The sequence below is a fragment of the Octopus bimaculoides genome, chromosome 2 (assembly GCF_001194135.2).
Source record: "Octopus bimaculoides isolate UCB-OBI-ISO-001 chromosome 2, ASM119413v2, whole genome shotgun sequence".
In the NCBI taxonomy this organism is placed as follows: Eukaryota; Metazoa; Mollusca; class Cephalopoda; order Octopoda; family Octopodidae; genus Octopus; species Octopus bimaculoides.
The window spans coordinates 25,850,366-25,868,588 of NC_068982.1; positions in this window are offsets into that span (position 1 = coordinate 25,850,366).

An 18,223-nucleotide genomic window follows, 5' to 3' on the forward strand; every position below is an offset into this window, starting at 1 on the left:
ATAATATATGTGACAATTATTCGGTAGCCATGATAAAACTCCAAGTTTCGGATGCCGGGGCAGAAACCCACGCCACCATCTCTTCAGTTATCTGGCCATCGAAGAATGCTATGAAAATGACCGTTAAACAAAGGGAACTTAATGTGTGGTTGACCGTTATTAAGACAAAAGAGGTATTAGAATGACCGTTAAGTGCGGGGAGGGAGTAAAGGTAAGGGAGTAAAAATGTCCATAGTATTCGCTTAAGCGCACCAGTCCATACATACACATGCGCGCCTGCACACCCACGTATATTCGCCTATATATATATATTCATCCACCCTCACTTGAAACACACACATGCTCACCCACACATTCGTCAATTTCCTAGATGCATCCTTAGATCTAAATAAGAATATTTATAAACCTTATAGGAAGCCCAACGATAGACTTAGTTATATCAATGTGGGTTCCTACCATCCCCTCATAGTGTTTAAATTTTAGTTAGAAACATTAACAAAAGAATTCCTAGCCTCTCCTCTGATAGGGACATTTTTAATAGCGTTGCCCCAGTATATAATAAGGCTCTAAAAGATAGTGGTTTTAACGAGGAAATAACCTATACACCTGCCACCAGTCTAGTAATAAAGAAAAGAAAACATAGAAATAGGGAAACTATCTCGTTCACACACCCCAACTCACCCGAAGTGAACTTTAATATAGGCAAGTATTTCTTAGCATTGATAGATAGATATTTTCCAGTCAATCAAAGTTACAGAAAGCTTTTCAATAGACATAACTTAAAAATCAGCTTCAGGTCAACTACTAATTTTAAAAATATAATCGCACACAACACACAAAAACCACAATATGAAACTAGCTGTTGATGCAAGGAAAAAAGTTTGTGCTCGCTAAATGGAGCTTGCATGTCCGAGACGATCATCTATGAAGCCACCGGGGACTCGATATCTACTAAGGACACAGTTTCGACGAAGAAATACATGGGCCTTACAGAGAGTAATTTCAAGGACAGATTCAACAATCACACCTTGAGCTTCAGGCACTGGGATAAAAGGAAAACGACCAAATTATCCAGTTATATATGGTCCTTAAAAGATAAAGGTGTCACTCACAACATCCATTGGAAGATCTAAACCAAGTGCAAACCCTACACCAACGGCAGCGGAATGTGCGGTCTTTGTGATATGGAAAGATGGCTCATCTGGAAAGGCAGCTTAAACCCCGCCACATGCCTAAATTCTAGAACTGAACTTTTCGGATCATGTCCACATGTGGGTAAATATTTTTTACGTTTTTGGTCCCCGCGTGATTACTACTAGGACTTGCTTTCTATATTGTGTCTATGTACAAGCTTTTTATCTCTCTATACTTTATACTTATATTTCTTATATATTTTTTATATTTTTTAAATATCTATAGAGATATTGTTTTATATATATTTTACACAGTTTTTCTGTATTCTACCTTCCACCCTGCTTTTTCCTGTGCGTATGTAGACGTGTACATGGAACCTTTTGTGCGCGCTTGTGGATGTGTACGTGCGTGCGTACATGCGAGAATGTGCGCATATAGACGTGTTTTACCCTTATGGCCTTTTTACACATGTTTACACTTTTCTGTATTTTGCCTTTAGCCCTGTTGTTTCTTGGGCATGTGCGTATATAGACGTGTGTATGAACCTATTTGCGCGCGTGTGTATGTGTGCGAGCGTGTTGCGCACGCGTGTGTGTGTGTGAGCATGTATGCGGGTATATATATATATTATTTTTTCTTTTTGGCGAATGTATGGGTGAGCATGTGTGCGTTTCAAGTGAGGGTGGATGAATATATATATAAAGGCAAATGTACGTGGGTGTGCGGGCGTGCATGTGTATGTATGGACTGGTGCGCTTACGCGAATACTATGGACAGTTTTACTCCCTTACCTTTACTCCCTCCCCGCACTTAGCGGTCATTCTAATAGCTCTTTTGTCTTAATAACGGTCAACCACACAGTAATTTCCCTTTGTTTAACGGTCATTTTCATAGCATTCTTCGATGGCCAGATAAATGAAGAGATGTGGACGTGGGTTTCCGCCCCGGCATCCAAAACTCGGAGTTTTATCATGGCTACCGAATAATTGTCACATATATTATTTACAGATAAATTCCTCTATTTACATAATATCGAGGTTTCTTTCTTTCTTTTGTTGTCTTACCTTTTCTATCAATATATATAAGAAAATTGTTTTATTCCATACAGGTAGAAATATGAAAAAAAGGTTGAAAATGCGCTGGGATTCATTTAGACGGCTTATTTTTACAGGCTTATGGTTTCACACATTTTTCTGATTTTCAAAAGTTAAGCGAGATAGAAAGATATGGGGCTATACCGCCACTGTTTAGCTTCTGACCGGAGTTCGAAAATTCTCTTGGTGTTATGGAGCGAACATGACTCAAATAAGTATCTATTTATGATACAATTTGTTCCATTCCTGGATATTCTAGTAGCCAAAACAGACACAAACTTTGAAAGAGATATTCACTACAAACCAGCAGATTCTAAACCTGCTGTTCTTTTCATGCCATCCTAAACACACGAAGATTGATATTCCATTTTGTCTAGCAATCTGCGTAGTTGCTTCAAATTATGAAACTCGTAATAAATGACTCCAGTAACTGAAACAAAATAACTTGAAAGTCAATATCTATTAATGTTCATAGACAATGGGATAAAACGTGCCAAAGCAATAGATATTCAAGAACTACGAAAAACAAAAAACCACTTCAGATACGCCAAATACTCTATCCTTTATTTCAAGACACAACCAAAAAAAAAAAAGAAAAAAAGAAACAGAGGTTTACAACATTATCCACCAGATCATTTCACTATTGAGACGAAAGCCAAGAATGAAAAAACACTCTAAATAAAATAATCAAAAGTAATAACAATCAAAATCCCTTAAATAACTGCTCACCAGTGCGAAATTTCCCCCAATAAACCCCCACTAAATACCAAAAAGTGTGGCCACCCTAGTTGCGGGATTTGCATGAACTTTATTGAAGACAAGACAACTAAAATTTAAATCATTTCATCTAGGACAACCCTTAGGGATCAAACTTATGATTTAAGCCAGTCATGCTGTAATAATCTTATTTATTTTTTTTTAAGTATAATCTATTCTGTTACATCTTACATCATTTTCCAGATGCAGCCGCGCAAGTGACTTAGCTTTCAACAATCACTTACAAGTTTGTCACCAACGAGTGGTACTTCGTCGTGCTGGATATAGCAACCAAATTTTCTCGTATCACACTCAATCGTTCTGGAAAGAGAGCAATACATTAGAGAATACAGAATTACGTGATGATTACGATTGGAATGCCTTTGGTCGTAGACTAGCTCAGTCAGAGTTGATTAAACGACAACTAAAGGTATTACTACAAAATCCATCGTTCAACTATATACCAAAGAACATCAATTATACTCACACCCATACACACAGAAGACAAAAAATTCTAGGAATTATCTAAAGTATTTCTACAACACTCGTACCAAAATTCATTATTTTTTATATTGGGTACTTATTATTATTAGCGATATCAATTGAATACTGCATTTTGGATTTATGTGCCCTATACAGTACTGTCCTTTGACTGTAATCGGTTCTTGTAGTGGTTGAAATGGAAATATTTTAGACAAATATAAAACAAGGATATTAGTAAGAGAACATAAGATAAGCACCAATCCCTCCATTAATCAAGTTAATTTCACTCGCTATTTTTTAATTATTTGCATTGCTAAAATTAAATTTATCAGAGGAAAGTAAAACAGCTTATGTAGATAAGCTACTTTAATTATTGAAAGAAATATACGTTTATTTAAAATACATCAGGTTTAGAATACTCCTACAAATATAAAAAAAGTTCTTTGTAATTTTATTCAAACCTATACACTTTCTTACGTTTCTTCAATAATGCGAAACATACAAAACAGGAGCACTCAGAGAGCTCAAACCTCCGCCAATGCAACACCAACGTCCTCTCAAAAATTAGCCAGAGATGATTTTTAAAATGAAGATATCTGAAATAAACTCGACTGCTCTCACAAACGAGAATACTAAAAATGAACCCGACCGCCCTCAAAAAATAAGTAAAAAAAAAACAAAATAAAACAGGAAAAATACTCCGGAATCCTTATCCGGTACCTGATCGATCACAAAATCTAATCAGTGCGTGCTAGTTGTAATTTTGTGTCGGTGTTTTTTTTTTTAATAGTTTCTTGTGCTGCTTTGCAGTGGTTTGGGTGTTTACGTGTGTTTGTTTGTGCTTTCTCTTCTCGTAAGAGAAGGGATAGCTGTTTAAAGAATGTCTGAAGACAGTTATAGTTACTCAGACATATCATTGTCCAAGGAAGTGTTGCTGGAGGCTGTTAAGACAATGGACTAGAAACTGAGAACAGAGAAGAAGAATTTTGCTGATGCAGCAAGGTGTAAGGAGACAGAAGTTAATATCAGGGAATTCGGAAAACACAAAGAAATGAACCAAGATGGGTTCGAAGTGAAGCTGTTGCCCCCGCAAGAGGTTAAAAACGGAATAAAGGAAAAATAGATGTCGTCACGTAGAAAAGTAGAAAAGGCGTTAAGGCAGATTTGGGACGACATAATATAGCTGAAAAGAGGTTCAACGTTTGGAACAGTAGAAGTGAGGTTTCGTAATGCAGCAGCAGCAAGGAAACATGCAGCAACGACAATTCGGAGCGAAGAAGTGGTGGTTTTGCCCACGTATAGAGGCATGAGAGCAACAAGGGTCACGGTCGAAGGAATCCCACCAGAGATTGATGTGAACTGGGTGGCAGATGATGCGGTCCTCTTTGGTAATGAGGACAACATAGTGGTGCTCCAGGTCAAGAAAAAAGAGTGCGTCAACTGGAGAGGTCAATCACTGGAGATGATAGTCCAGGGTTTAAAAAAAAATGCTGGAAAAGATCACAGAAACAATAACTATGGAAGAAACAATTATGACTGCCAGTGTGGAAGGAAGAGTTCCACGTTACTTTAAATGTGGCCTGAAAGGACACATAAGAGCAGAATGTACGTCAAAACCAAGAAAACCAGAGGAAAAGCGATCAGGAAATAAGGAAGAGGAGATAGAAGAGAGCCGCAAAAAGGAAGTAACCGAAAAAGAAAAGGAAGTAGCGGAAATAGAGAAAAATGAATGGGAAAACGTGACAGGAAAAAAAAGAAAAAAGGCAAGTGAACTAAACTGTAAACTCCATTCCACAACCATCCCACCCACACCCTCTCAGGGCAGAAATATTTACAAGACCAATCAGTACATAAAGCTTTTATGTTACGTTTCCATTTAACAGAAGCACACCCATTTTGTTGCTCTTATAATAGCATAAGTATAAACAAATAAAGCTTAAGTTTCAAATCTCCAATGAAATTTGCGCCTAACAACAATGTGAGACGATATTTTGCTGTTATATAACTGGAGCTTTTTCCTATTTTGCAATATCAAACTTTACGCACTTTCATCAATATGCTTTTCTACTCTAAGCACAAGGACCGAAATTTTTGGGGAGGGAGCCAGTCGATTATATCAACCCAGTACGCAACTGGTACTTAATTTATCGACCCCGAAAGAATGAAAGGCAAAGTCGATCGGTGGAATTTGAATTCAGAACGTAAGACAGACGAAAAATATCGCTAAGCATTTCGCCCGGCGTGCTAACGATTCTGCCATTCGCTGCCTTGAATTTAGTGAATATTACCTCCTTAACGATAATATTCTATTATATTGGAAATTTCGATACAACTTGTGTCATCGCTTGTTGATTTCCTGGTTACACGAATACTATGGAGGGTAGACTGATTCTTGAACTTCTCAAAGCACTCAGGAAAAGTAAAAAACATTTCAGCTGCTTTCTCAGTTTCTCGTTTCAATTGTTTAAATAGATACAACGCTTCTTGTTGGTTGCTGTCTTAGAAGAGAAGAGAGTGATATATAGCCATATCCAGCCAAACACTTAAGATAATTCGATATTTTCCATGTTAGTTTAGGAAGTTACACTCAGTCGAATTTTTGCACAGTAACTTTTATTTTGTCAGATTATTTATTTATGCTTTTTTTAAGTTGACAGTGCATGTTCTAATGATACTGAAACATAATTTCATATATTTTTTACTCCAGCTATTTTCATAATCTTTATTTTGGTATCTAATAGTATCACTTCACACTCAAGTGATATAATGAAATAACGCGAATATTAGATTAATTTTCGTTTTTAAACTACTTTACTTTAAGAAATTAAGCTGTCACACACGTGCAGTACGAACGAGCACTCTGGAACGCAAAAGCAAACCAAACGTAAATGATTGATTGTCGTCTTTTGTGCGGAGTAATGAAACAAGGAAGTGACTCCTTACAAAAAGGTTTATATTTGAGCGGAGAAATCAAGAGATTGCCATACAAAGAGAATGTGGGGGGGGGGGGGACGCGTGTGTGTGCGTGTGTGTAATTTTGAATGTTAAATTACCGCATTATCAAGCTTCATTAAACTAAATTTTGTTCACTGGGATTAAATAGAACGAATTAGGGTTTAATCAGTAAAATAGAAAACAGTTCCTATTCAAAGAAATAGAAAATGTTTAATAGAATTTATAAGAAAAATATAAATTACTAAACAATAAGCAAATAATCATTAATACAAATAAAGAAACGAAAACAGCGATAACAGTAAACATCAAAATGACGACACGAAACTAACATAAAGAAAAGAACTTTCAAAGAACAGCAAAGCTTGACATAACCACATCGGTAGTAACAAAGAGAACAAATACCGAAAGCACCAAAATGAGAATGAAAAAATACATAAATCAGAAATACAGATAACATAACTAAAAGAAAAATGTAAAAGGAAAGGAATTACAATTACAGAAGACAATTTCTTTCACAGGGATAGAAACATAACGAAATTATATGAACATGAATAGGAAACACTATCAAGTTATGTTAGCTGTTCTGAAAAGATATTTGCATCAACAAGTGATTTATGTAACAGCTGAAGTTAACACAAGGAAAAAAAAAGATATGTCCACAAATATACTCTCTATCTTGGGGAAATTGTGTACTCAATATAGTAGACAAACATTTTCATGACATTCGAAAAAATAAACGTAAAAAGCAAGGAGATATAGTTTTTACAAAAAAGAACAAGAGACAATCATGGTTTTAAAAAAAAGGTCTGCAGTGAAAAGTTTTAGGAAAATGACAATGAATCAGAGGATAAAGAAAGGTGTTATGCTATTTTTAATAAGCAAAATAGACAATCCATTTCTAACTAGAAGAGATTTTATTAAAACTTACGTAAAGCAAGGTTGGTTTAACGCTGTGAACTAAATAAATACCAATAGAAGAGTATAGTATTAATTAAGAATAAAGAAACAATACCTAGAAATTATGAATTAGAAACTTAAATACCGGAATAAACCTAGGCTGAAATGATAAACGAGGTCGTCTCAAATACAAATGAATGAAATAAACAAAATAAAGACATATATGGCTCACCGAGAGAAATTTCATCCTAGTCTGAATCCAAAAGAGTTTATCAACAGTCGTCACCAATAAATAAATGTGTATTATTAATCATTATATAAAGGATACACTCTCACCTCAAGAAATAATGGAAGAATGGATTAAATGTAGATAGAGAGAATCTTAATATTAAGAAAATTATTTAGTGATCAATCCTTTACATTGTAAAAGAAGATAGAGTCTAAGTATAGATAAGTGTTACATATTCGCGTTTGTAGAAACATTGAAATAAATGAGATAGGCTTATTATTGAGTTCCTTAAAGCATACCTTGAATAAATATGAAAACTGTTGAGAGTCATACAATGTTAGTAATACTGGCTTCGAATTTTGACAACAGGCTGGCAATTTCGGGAAAGAGAGTAAGTCGGTTACATTGATTCTAGTGCTCAAATGGTACTTACTTTATAGACCCCGAAAGGGATGAAAGGCAAAGTGAAACTTGGTAGAATTTGAACTCTGATCGTAAACACAGACGAAACGCTGTTAAGCAATTTGCCCGACGTGCTAAGGATTCTGCCAGCTCGACGCCTTAATGCTAGTAATGATAAAAATGAAATTACCCAGTAATATAGGAATAATATTCCAGTATATAATGTTTCTTTACTATTTTGTAGTCGTTCGGACTGCCAGATGTAGTCTTTAGACTCCGTCAAATCAAACTCCATCTTTAGCACCGAATTACATATGGATAACGTAGTCCTAGAGATGTACTCATAAAAAAGTCGGGATCACTGCATCTGGAATGCTTTAGATCGTAGCATTGCTCAATCAAGGCACACCCAAAGCTAAGCAAGAACAGCAGTCTGGATGTTATGAGTTGATGCCAAATTAAACTTCTACTTTGTAAAGCACCTGTTGTAAAAGGTACAATAAATTAAACAAGGATGTCATATAATTCAGTTTGGAGAACTATGTCAATGCCATTTTAAACAAGAAACGATAAAATACTTGAAAAACCAATGCAATGAATATTTAAAAACATACTTAGGAATCAGTGAACAAAGTTAACTAAATAACTTAAATACGGCTTGCAATATTCTACGTGTTCTACTGCAAAATGCAATTATAATATACTTAGCAAGACATGATCAAGACCTGCAAGACGAAACTAGGAAATATAACAGTACTTAGATTATATCGCTCAAAGTAGGACATAGAATGAGTATTTTTAACACAAACAATAGTATAAGGCCTTCTTCATAAGACATTTCATATAAAATAGACACTAGAGGATTGTAAAGATATGTAACAGAAGCAAAAATGACAAACAATTGTGAAGAAATTAAGAAAAGTAAATACATCTCAAACTATAAAGTAACAACTGTTAATGGCTGATGAGAAAGTATTTGTACACTACTGATATCTAGGTTGATGTAGAAAAATGCACCTTAGTACAGGTACATATTTCAAAGCTAAAACCAGAGATTAATGCACAGAACCAGAACCTCAATCTGAAAATACTTTTAATCATATTCAGTGTTCCAAGTGTAGCACTAGTTTTACAATATAACTATTTGTACAAAGTAAATAAGAAAGTTCCTGTAATGGTAATATTGACATTAATGATTTTGAGACTGACATAAGGCCAGAAATGTTTAATTACGTCCCTAAGTCAAGTCCGACATTAGTATGGAATCTAAAACAATGATGTGAAACTAAAACCTTCATGCGTTTTTATACTGTTGAACCACTGACGTCCTTGATTATGCTGACATTGCTGTCTTGCAGCAGTAGTTTTTGAACTCCAGGTGCATTCTGAGAGCAGAGCCTTTCAGACTTTGATGAGGACTTTGGCAAAAGCTATTTAACCTCAGCCATTTCAATCTCGCTCAAGAGATAACTTTTTTCACCATAGTCGCATAGATAATGAAAAAGTGCCTGCCTTTCTTGGTCAAAGGAAGGTACAGTGTGATATTTACGTTAGTCTTGATTGGAATAGACCAGCATGTTACAATAGCTCTTCGACATAACTTCGCAAGTGAGGAATGCTCGTGCACTGAAAGTGTGTGTTTATCCGAAATTTACAATGGCCACCAAGTAGCAATTCTGGTCGGAGTATTTCTTATCCATAGTACTTGAGCCGGGATTTCTATGGAATATGTTACTCATTTGATCCTTGTCTTGGTCCAGAGTATTCCCCTAAAATATCGTCACCTTTGCTTTCCATAAATCCTCTATATAATGCAAAGTTGATGCCCCTCTGGTTGTTTTGCCCGACTGGTAGACAAATCGGGGCTGCTGAGATTATTTTAGTTGCTCGGTTCCTAATCCAGTACTGCAACTTTGTGAAAGAGGTGAGTAGGGAAAAAATGGGCTAGTGTTAGGGTTAGGGTTAAGTTTAGGGTTAAGGTTAGGGTTAGGGTTAGGGCTAGGGTTAGGCAACCACACTTGCTTAGCGTGAATCAGTGCCGCAGAATCAGTGCATACTTGTACATCGTTTCGCCCGACATACCGAAAGTTCTGCGTATGAGTGTCAGCAGCAGATGTAATTTGTGACCAAAGGAATGTGTCCCTTCATAAGAAGTTAAAGAGCAGCTGTCCAACGTTCCTATACATTTAAGTCGATAATTATGTAGTGTCAAAAACTGCAATTTCTTTAAGTGTATGTGCTTCAAGCATCGTAGATGATTCAATAATGATTCGCCAGCATTTCCATAATTGTTTAGTTTTTCTCTTTTTTGTGCTACTCACCCACTTTAAACCAATAGCAACATTCGTAGCATGTTTTCACGATTAGACTCTTGCATACATTTCGGAACGAATTAAAATGATAAAATAATTTCGTCGGCGGTAAATTGTCTGCAACACCAGGATAAACACACACACACTATCTCTTAACACTAGCATTTGAAGCTGACTGGGAGGTACTTTGTACATAAGCTCTAGGATCATATACAAACAGAACTGAACATGTTCAACCTGCACTCTGTCACCCTTACGAAATTTATTCTGACAGCATTATCAGAAGTTCCTTCCCAAAAGAATAAACTATGCATATATTAATTTTAAAATCTGTAGTTACACTTATATTAATTTTTAAATCTGTAGTTACACTTATATTAATAAATATCTTAGTTTTTGAAACCTCTTATTATGGGTAAATAGAACAAATGAATGTTGCATCACATAAAGCTAAACCTGGTTAAAATCTGATTATGCATTTAGAATCGATGTACGAAAGTACATGGATAACGCGTATCGAAACATTTGTGCTTATATCCGAGTCGCTTTTCATATCACTCTTTAAAAGATTTCGCTCAAGTTGATATAAGACAACATACAATAGAAAAATAACCAACAATTGTTTCTAATTTTAGCACAAGGCCAGCAATTTTAGAGAGAGTTATTTGATTATGCTGTTGCCAGTACTTGACTAGTATTTTTATCGACTCTGAAACGGATGAACGGCGAAGTTGACTTCGGCAGTATTTCAACTCAGAACGTAAAAAGCCGGAAGAAATGCCGCTAAGCATTTTGTCCGATGCGCTATTGATCTTCTAAGCTCGCTAATTTAGCAATAATATCATAATAATGAATAAAATTCCAATAATAAATACAAGTATTTTAGGTGTGTTTGTTGGTGCTGTTGCTTAGATCAATGTCAATCAAAGTTCTTCCAGCCGTAATTAACATGTCATTTGAAGAGGAGGAGATAATTTATCTAGAAACTACTTTATCTAATGGATTTAGTCTTTTCTTGAGACATTAATGTATAATATCAGGTTAATTTCGACTTGTTTTATTTTTTAATATCCACCCCCAGTAATCGTTGTTTATAGAGCTAATATCGTATACTTCCGTCTTTGAATATAATATATCTGAAATAGAATTTAGGCATCTTCCCTAAACATATTTTGTCAGTAGTTGAGTTCTTTTCTCTCCGAAAAAAAAACTGTTGTTCTTCTTTATAAAACGAATAAAGAACTGAGTAAGACACATCATTCGTTTTCTGACCATTTCACTTGCTGCAAATTGTCTTCATTATCAATGATAACCAGTTCATCTGCCGAGTAAATATCCAATTTTTTCCCACTGGAATTTTTCCAATTACGAAATAAACTATAGGAATCTCTCCGGAATAGTTCTATTGATTAAATTGTTGATAAATCATCTTAATCTAAACAGAATGGTGAAATTGAAGTAGTTGGCAGAGACTTGACATTTCCTTATCAATTCTTCTATGTCATTCTCTACGTTGAACATTATGCTTCTATTTCAATGAACATATATAAGAAATCTACTGAAAGTTGATCTGGGATCAACACTGAACGCTTTATTAGCTTCTAATATTACATTCTTTCAAAGTAATACATCTCAACACCTGCGACAAAAAGGATGGGGATATATATTAAATCACAGATTGTAAATCGAATTCGGGAAACCTTTTCTTTTATGGTATAATTACGTTTTTCTCTTCCTGTTTTGCTTTTATTCAACCTGTGCGGAATAAAAAGTAAACCTATACGAATTATATGTGTGAGTATGCGCACGTACACACACAAACATATATATATATATATATATATATATACGTACCATGATGGTGAGATCAGCAAAAATGTACTGTTAGTTTCATGCAATGAAAGCATGCTAGACAGTATTTTTTAACACGCCTGGTGTCTCAACGCAATCTTCAGACTCTGCTAATACGGCATAACAAGCTAAAAATATGACGATAGGATGAGAGAAAAAGTGAGAAAGGGCGAGAAAGAAATAAACACAAACCTTCCACTTTTTATATCTACTTCTTTTCTCGCCTTTTCTCGTGATAACCTCTCACTGGTTAGGAACAACTACCGTTAGGTTTTAATGTATATCATATCTTCGATTTTTCCTTAGTGACTGTGTCAAAAACTTTGTGAATATTCCACAAAGTGTAAAAGATTGTCATGATTGCTGGAGAGTGTATCGCACTATCTAGAATTAAATATTCAACTTATATGCAGTAATTTCCTTCAAGTAGATGCTCAACAGTATTCATAAATTGTTCAGTGTTCAGAAAATGGGACACATAAATAGATATTCTTGCATAATTGCTGAAATCACACACGATCTAGCTGCTTTTCTGATATGTGAATTTGGTTTCATAGGAAAGGAATTATTACGTATAGTTGAAAAAGAATTATCAAAAGACCGCCTCTTTTAACGTTGTCGTCGTCATGTATCATACGCCTGCAGCCCCTTGATGACACTACAACGAAGTCATTCCGATTAAGAACGAGTTCTCCAGCTGCCTTGCTTAGCTGTTATGAAGGCGCTTTTTCGTATTTATCGAGCACCCGATATAAATAAAGTTACTAGTTTCAGACAAAACTACATTTGTAAACAACAGTTTCTGCCAAAACTGTACATTTATAAATAACATTTTGAGCTAAACAATTTTGTCTGTTATAGAACTAATTATCTCATTTTTTGCCTTTAATCCCTGATTTTCAGTCAATAGAGAATGTGTACCTCCTTCTCGGATTAAATCTAAATTTAATTATGGGTTCATTGATGAATGGTTTTACCATGACCACCTTAACAATTTGCTAATATGAAGCATTAGGAGGTTTCTATTTTATATAAAAGTACTCTACTTTTTTAGGGCTTAAATTGGTTTATACATCCTTCTTCTCTTACCTGGTCCTTAAATCCCTTTCTAAATTTTAAAATTTTATTATTTATTATACAAACTATAGTAATATATGAATTTTGCTAAATTTGGATATACATTTTCCCTCCTGTACTTTTAATGCCCATTTAGACCTCATTATGACCTCCTTTGTTTTCTATTTTAGGCCCCTTTTAACTGATAGTATTAAAATAGTTTATGTTACCCCTACCCTCCCTCTTTCTGGACATCATGTTCCTTTATGTAGTCATAGCGAATTTATAGCTACAGTAAAATAGGGGTAAGGAAGAGTCCCTGACATTAATTTATCACCAGCAGCTAGAACTTAACTGTCAATTCCCAGTAGTTTTAATTCTAAGTTGATGTAGAATACTAGCTGCATTAGATCTTTTGATTGTAATAAGTAGAAAGATAAATGTAGCCATATTTCCATCTCTTGACCCCCGTTGTTATTCTCTTCTGCTAATCCAAATTGTAGTTGAGTATTTTATCCCTAAGTTCATTCTACTACAATAAAAGCAACAGGCATGTAATTCTTTTATTTTCTAGTTCTGATGAAAAATTTGCTAAAAAATTATAATGGAGTATCCTGTATGTTGAAAACCTATATGGTTTTATGTATCCGAAGAAGGCGGTGTATTTCAAATTGATGTAATGCTTGCATTGATCGATTAAATAGAGTCGCCTGAAACGGCTGTAATACACTAATACCTGGATATCCTTGTTACTTATTTGCTTTTTATTCACCTTACTTCGAGAGCTGTGCGATGATACCGGACTGACTTGGTGCCTCAACTTAAGTACCTAATTCAAATGAATCTTAACTATTTCTTCTCCCTCTCTCTCTCTCTCTCTCTCTCTCTCTCTCTCTCTCTTTCTCTCTCTCCAAATTTTTTCCTCTCCCCTTCCCAGTTCTCTGTCTGTCACTCACTCTGCCTCACTTTTCTTCCTTTGCTCACGTGGCCCCTACGTGACCATCAGCTATTCTCCTAACTTGTGCTTCTTTCTTTCTTCCTGGTTCAGCTGGACAAGGAAGATGTATTGTTCTCTGTCTCCTGTCCAGAATTGTTTCTTCGCATTCGCTACCACAACCTCGCTTAGGCTTAGCAGCCCTTCCTGTTTGTTTTCACTGGCCTGTTTGTGTTACCAATTTTGACCTTCCGCAAAAATCCCAAATTTTATTTAATTTGCTTTGCTGGAGCAACTGTTTTATCGAAAGCGTATCTTGTCGTGAATTGCTCGAAATACGGATTAGAAAAACAGCCAACAATTGATGAAGGGTCGTTCCTTGTGTTGCTTGTCTTGTTTTCCATTTGTTTCTTTCGTTGCTTGCAAAAAAGCACTTATTCTATTTCATATCCTCGTACTTCGCATTTTTTGTTGTTTATGTTTTGTGATGTCCTGTGCCCATATATGCATATGTATATACGTATACATGTGAGTATGTACGTATACGTATGTATATATTCTTTTATTCTCTTTTACATGTTTCAGTCTTTTGACTGTGGCCATGCTGGAGCACCGCCTTTTAGTCGAGCAAATCGACCCCAGGACTTATTCTTTAGAAGCCTAGTACTTATTCTATCGGTCCCTTTTGCCGAACCGCTAAGTTAATATATATATATATTATATATATGTGTGTGTGTGTGCGTTCATACTTGTTGCAAAGTGTCCAATGGACAATCCTTGCTATATTGTCATGACATCTCTTAGATTCTTTCTGGTCTAGTGGCGTACATTGACTGGTAATATGCCGTACGGTTTCACCATTTTGTTCACAAACTTGGCACCTATCACTTTCTAATGCGTTGTCTATTCTGTATTTGATGTAATTCGTTCTTAGTGCTTGCTCTTGGGAAGCACAGAATAGAGCCTCCGTTTCCGGTTTTAAATCACTTTTACTCATCCGTAGCCATCTTTTTTCTCTGTCTGTCTTCTCTTCAACATCTCTATGAAATTGTCCATGCGTTCTTTTCTTTATCCACCTATTTTCAGTTTCATTCATTCTCAAGTGCTTGTACAGTGCTTTATCTTTGCAATCTTCCCTCCTACACAAGCCTGACCTTCTTGCTTCCAATAACAGCGGTTCTGTGGCATTTTTTACATGCCATGCTATGTTGTTTTCCTCTGCTCTAACGCAGTGTTCGCTTCCAATCAGTCCTCTTCCCCCATTTTTTTCTTGGTCATACAATCTGTCTGTGTCACTTTTTGGGTGAAGTATCTCAGCAACTTCTTTGTCTTTCTGTCTAAGCTGTTTAGTTCGTCTACTGTCCATGCGATTATCCCTGCTCCATATCTAAGGAATGAAACCGCCCACGTTTTAATAGTTTCAATCTTATTCCGTCCGTTTAATTTCGACTTCAGGATCAGTCTCAATGTCAGTCTGCGCAAGTGTTCCACCTAAAATTTTTCTGTCATTTCTTACTCCATCAATTTATCTATTTCCAATATCCCCAAGTACTTATAGCCTATCTCTTCTATTTGCTTCATTACCTCCTCCGACGGTATCGCTAGCCCGTCCATATATTTGATTTTGCCTCTCTTCAAGACTAACACACCATACATTTTCAGTCCGAACTCCATTCTGATATCAGCACTGAAAATATGCACCGTATCAACGATGGAACTGATTTGGGATTCATCTTAACCATAAAGTTTGGGGTCATCCATGAATAACAAGTGGTTCACTTTTTGTTGGCGGCTCTTGAATACATGCCCAGCCTTTGCTTTCCTCAGAATCAGTGTTAGTGGTATCATACGCAGTAAAAAGGTAATTATTATTATTATTATTATTATTATTATTATTATTATTATTTCAAACTTTTGCCACAAGGGCAGCTTCAGGGAGGTGGGGATGAGTGGAGTACATAGACCCCAGTGTTCAGCTGTACTTATTCTATCGACCCCGAAAAGATGAAAGGCAAAGTTGACCTCGGCGGAATTTGAACTCAGAACGCAGCGACAGGCAAAATACCGTTAAGCATTTTGTCAAGAATTCCTCATCAACTCTTATAGGGCTCATGCACGTGTGAAATTACAAAGGACAAATAACAATGTCGTAGTGGGATTCAGAATCTCGTGTATGTAAAACATTAACTGAAGTATAAATAGTATGAGTTACAAGTAGAAACACAAAAGAAAATTGTTCCCTCTCAGGAACAATCCTCTATAGTTAACTGAGAAGCCACAAACTCCAGGCTATTGATACAGTCGAGACCAAGGGCACTCTCCTGGTTTTGCCTCGTTACCTATAGGTGCATGCTAAGCTTATGAACACTCCAACATACGACACATTGGTTTCACTACACATGCAGCAAATATGCAACGTTTTCTTCTCTAACTTCTATCTCTTAAGTAATATTTGATAAAAATAGAATGGGATTGCCAATAATGGTAGTGCCCATATTCTGTCTTTTCCATCTCGTCCACTACACTATTTCTTTCAGTACAGTTACCAGATAGAGGGAAATGTTCCTTATCTTCTAAGCAAAAGGGCTGCGAAAACAGCTGTTCAACATGATAGCATAGATTTGCAATTGTCGGACGAGAATGCTTCCAGGTTGGTTTCGTCATCTCCTGCACACTGCATCCGGCAAACAGGTTTCTCTAAGGATATCTTGAACAAGCAATACGCTCTGCTCCAGAATCAGTCAGGCGAGGTGATTCTAGAAGTTATCACTTGCCTACTTGAGAAAGGCATCTTTCACTCCACCACTAACCCTCTATATAATGCAAGAGTAGATATATGATTCTGTGCGCCTGATAACAATCTAGATGCTATGCACTAAATTTCGGTCATCACTTAACCCAAGGCTGCAGATTCATTGAAGAGAAGAGCTGTTGAAGTGCCAAGCAACATCCCTTTATTCACCATTGAATGTTTGTAGGTTTTGCCGCTGCAGTTCATGCCTGTGCATGTTCAGCATCAGTAAGTCGAGAGTAGGAAACCTAATAAGCCACCTAATCAATGTAAGCCATCTTTTCCACAATAAGTGGAAAAGTATAAACCCTAGTCTTGTTGGATGCCAAATGGAGCAAGGAACGGCGTGAGACGGAAATTTACAAGGAAGTTAATGCAGAACACGTAATGCTTGTAAAGTAAACCAACCAAACGCGTTGATCTTCACCTTGCGCGACAATTTAGTGCCTTCTGTGCATCAGCTGGCGTTTCAGCATTCTCCATCCCGTGAAAGTTGCGACAGTCACTGAAGTCTTCGTCTCCGGGATAATAATACTATTGCTGATCTAACGATCATAAAAAGAGTGGCGATAGGCTAGAAGATGTAGAATATTTCCGACACACCCGTTTTGTAATCCTAAGAGAAACAGGGTAAAACAGAAAGAGAGAGAGATGGGGGGAGGGAGAGAAAGCTATTAAGAGTGACAAAATGACACAATAACTGTCCACATAAAAATCATTCATTACTAATGAAGATGCCCATTAGTGACAGGATAATCCTAGAGCATATTTGTTCAGCATTATGGCAAAAATTTGACCTCAGTCAAAGCGAAATTGAGTTCGATCAATCATTGTAATATACTCTGACACTACCTCTAACTGTATAAATATAAATACAATCAAGTGGAATCAGTTTACGACTGGAGATATTTTTCATGTCTCTCTCCCCACCCTCCTCCAACTTTCTTTCTCTATATACTAATGTCCTTGTGTGTCAGTATGTATGTATATACTTAGATATAATATGCATAAATATATGATATAAATACGTACATATATATACACACACTACTTGTGTGTGTGTGTGTGTGTGTGTGTGTGTGTGTGTGTGTGTGTGTGTGTGTGTGTGTGTGTGTGTGTGTGTGTGTGTGTGTGTGTGTGTGTGTGTGTGTGTGTGTGTGTGTGTGTGTGTGTGTGTGTGTGTGTGTGTGTGTAACTGAATGTAAAATTATTTTTATTATAACTGAACATAAAAACAAATATTAATATGTACACACAAACACACACACACGTAGGTTCTACTGAAAGAAATGCAAAAGTCGAGCTTTTGACGAAGGGATAGTGTCGGCT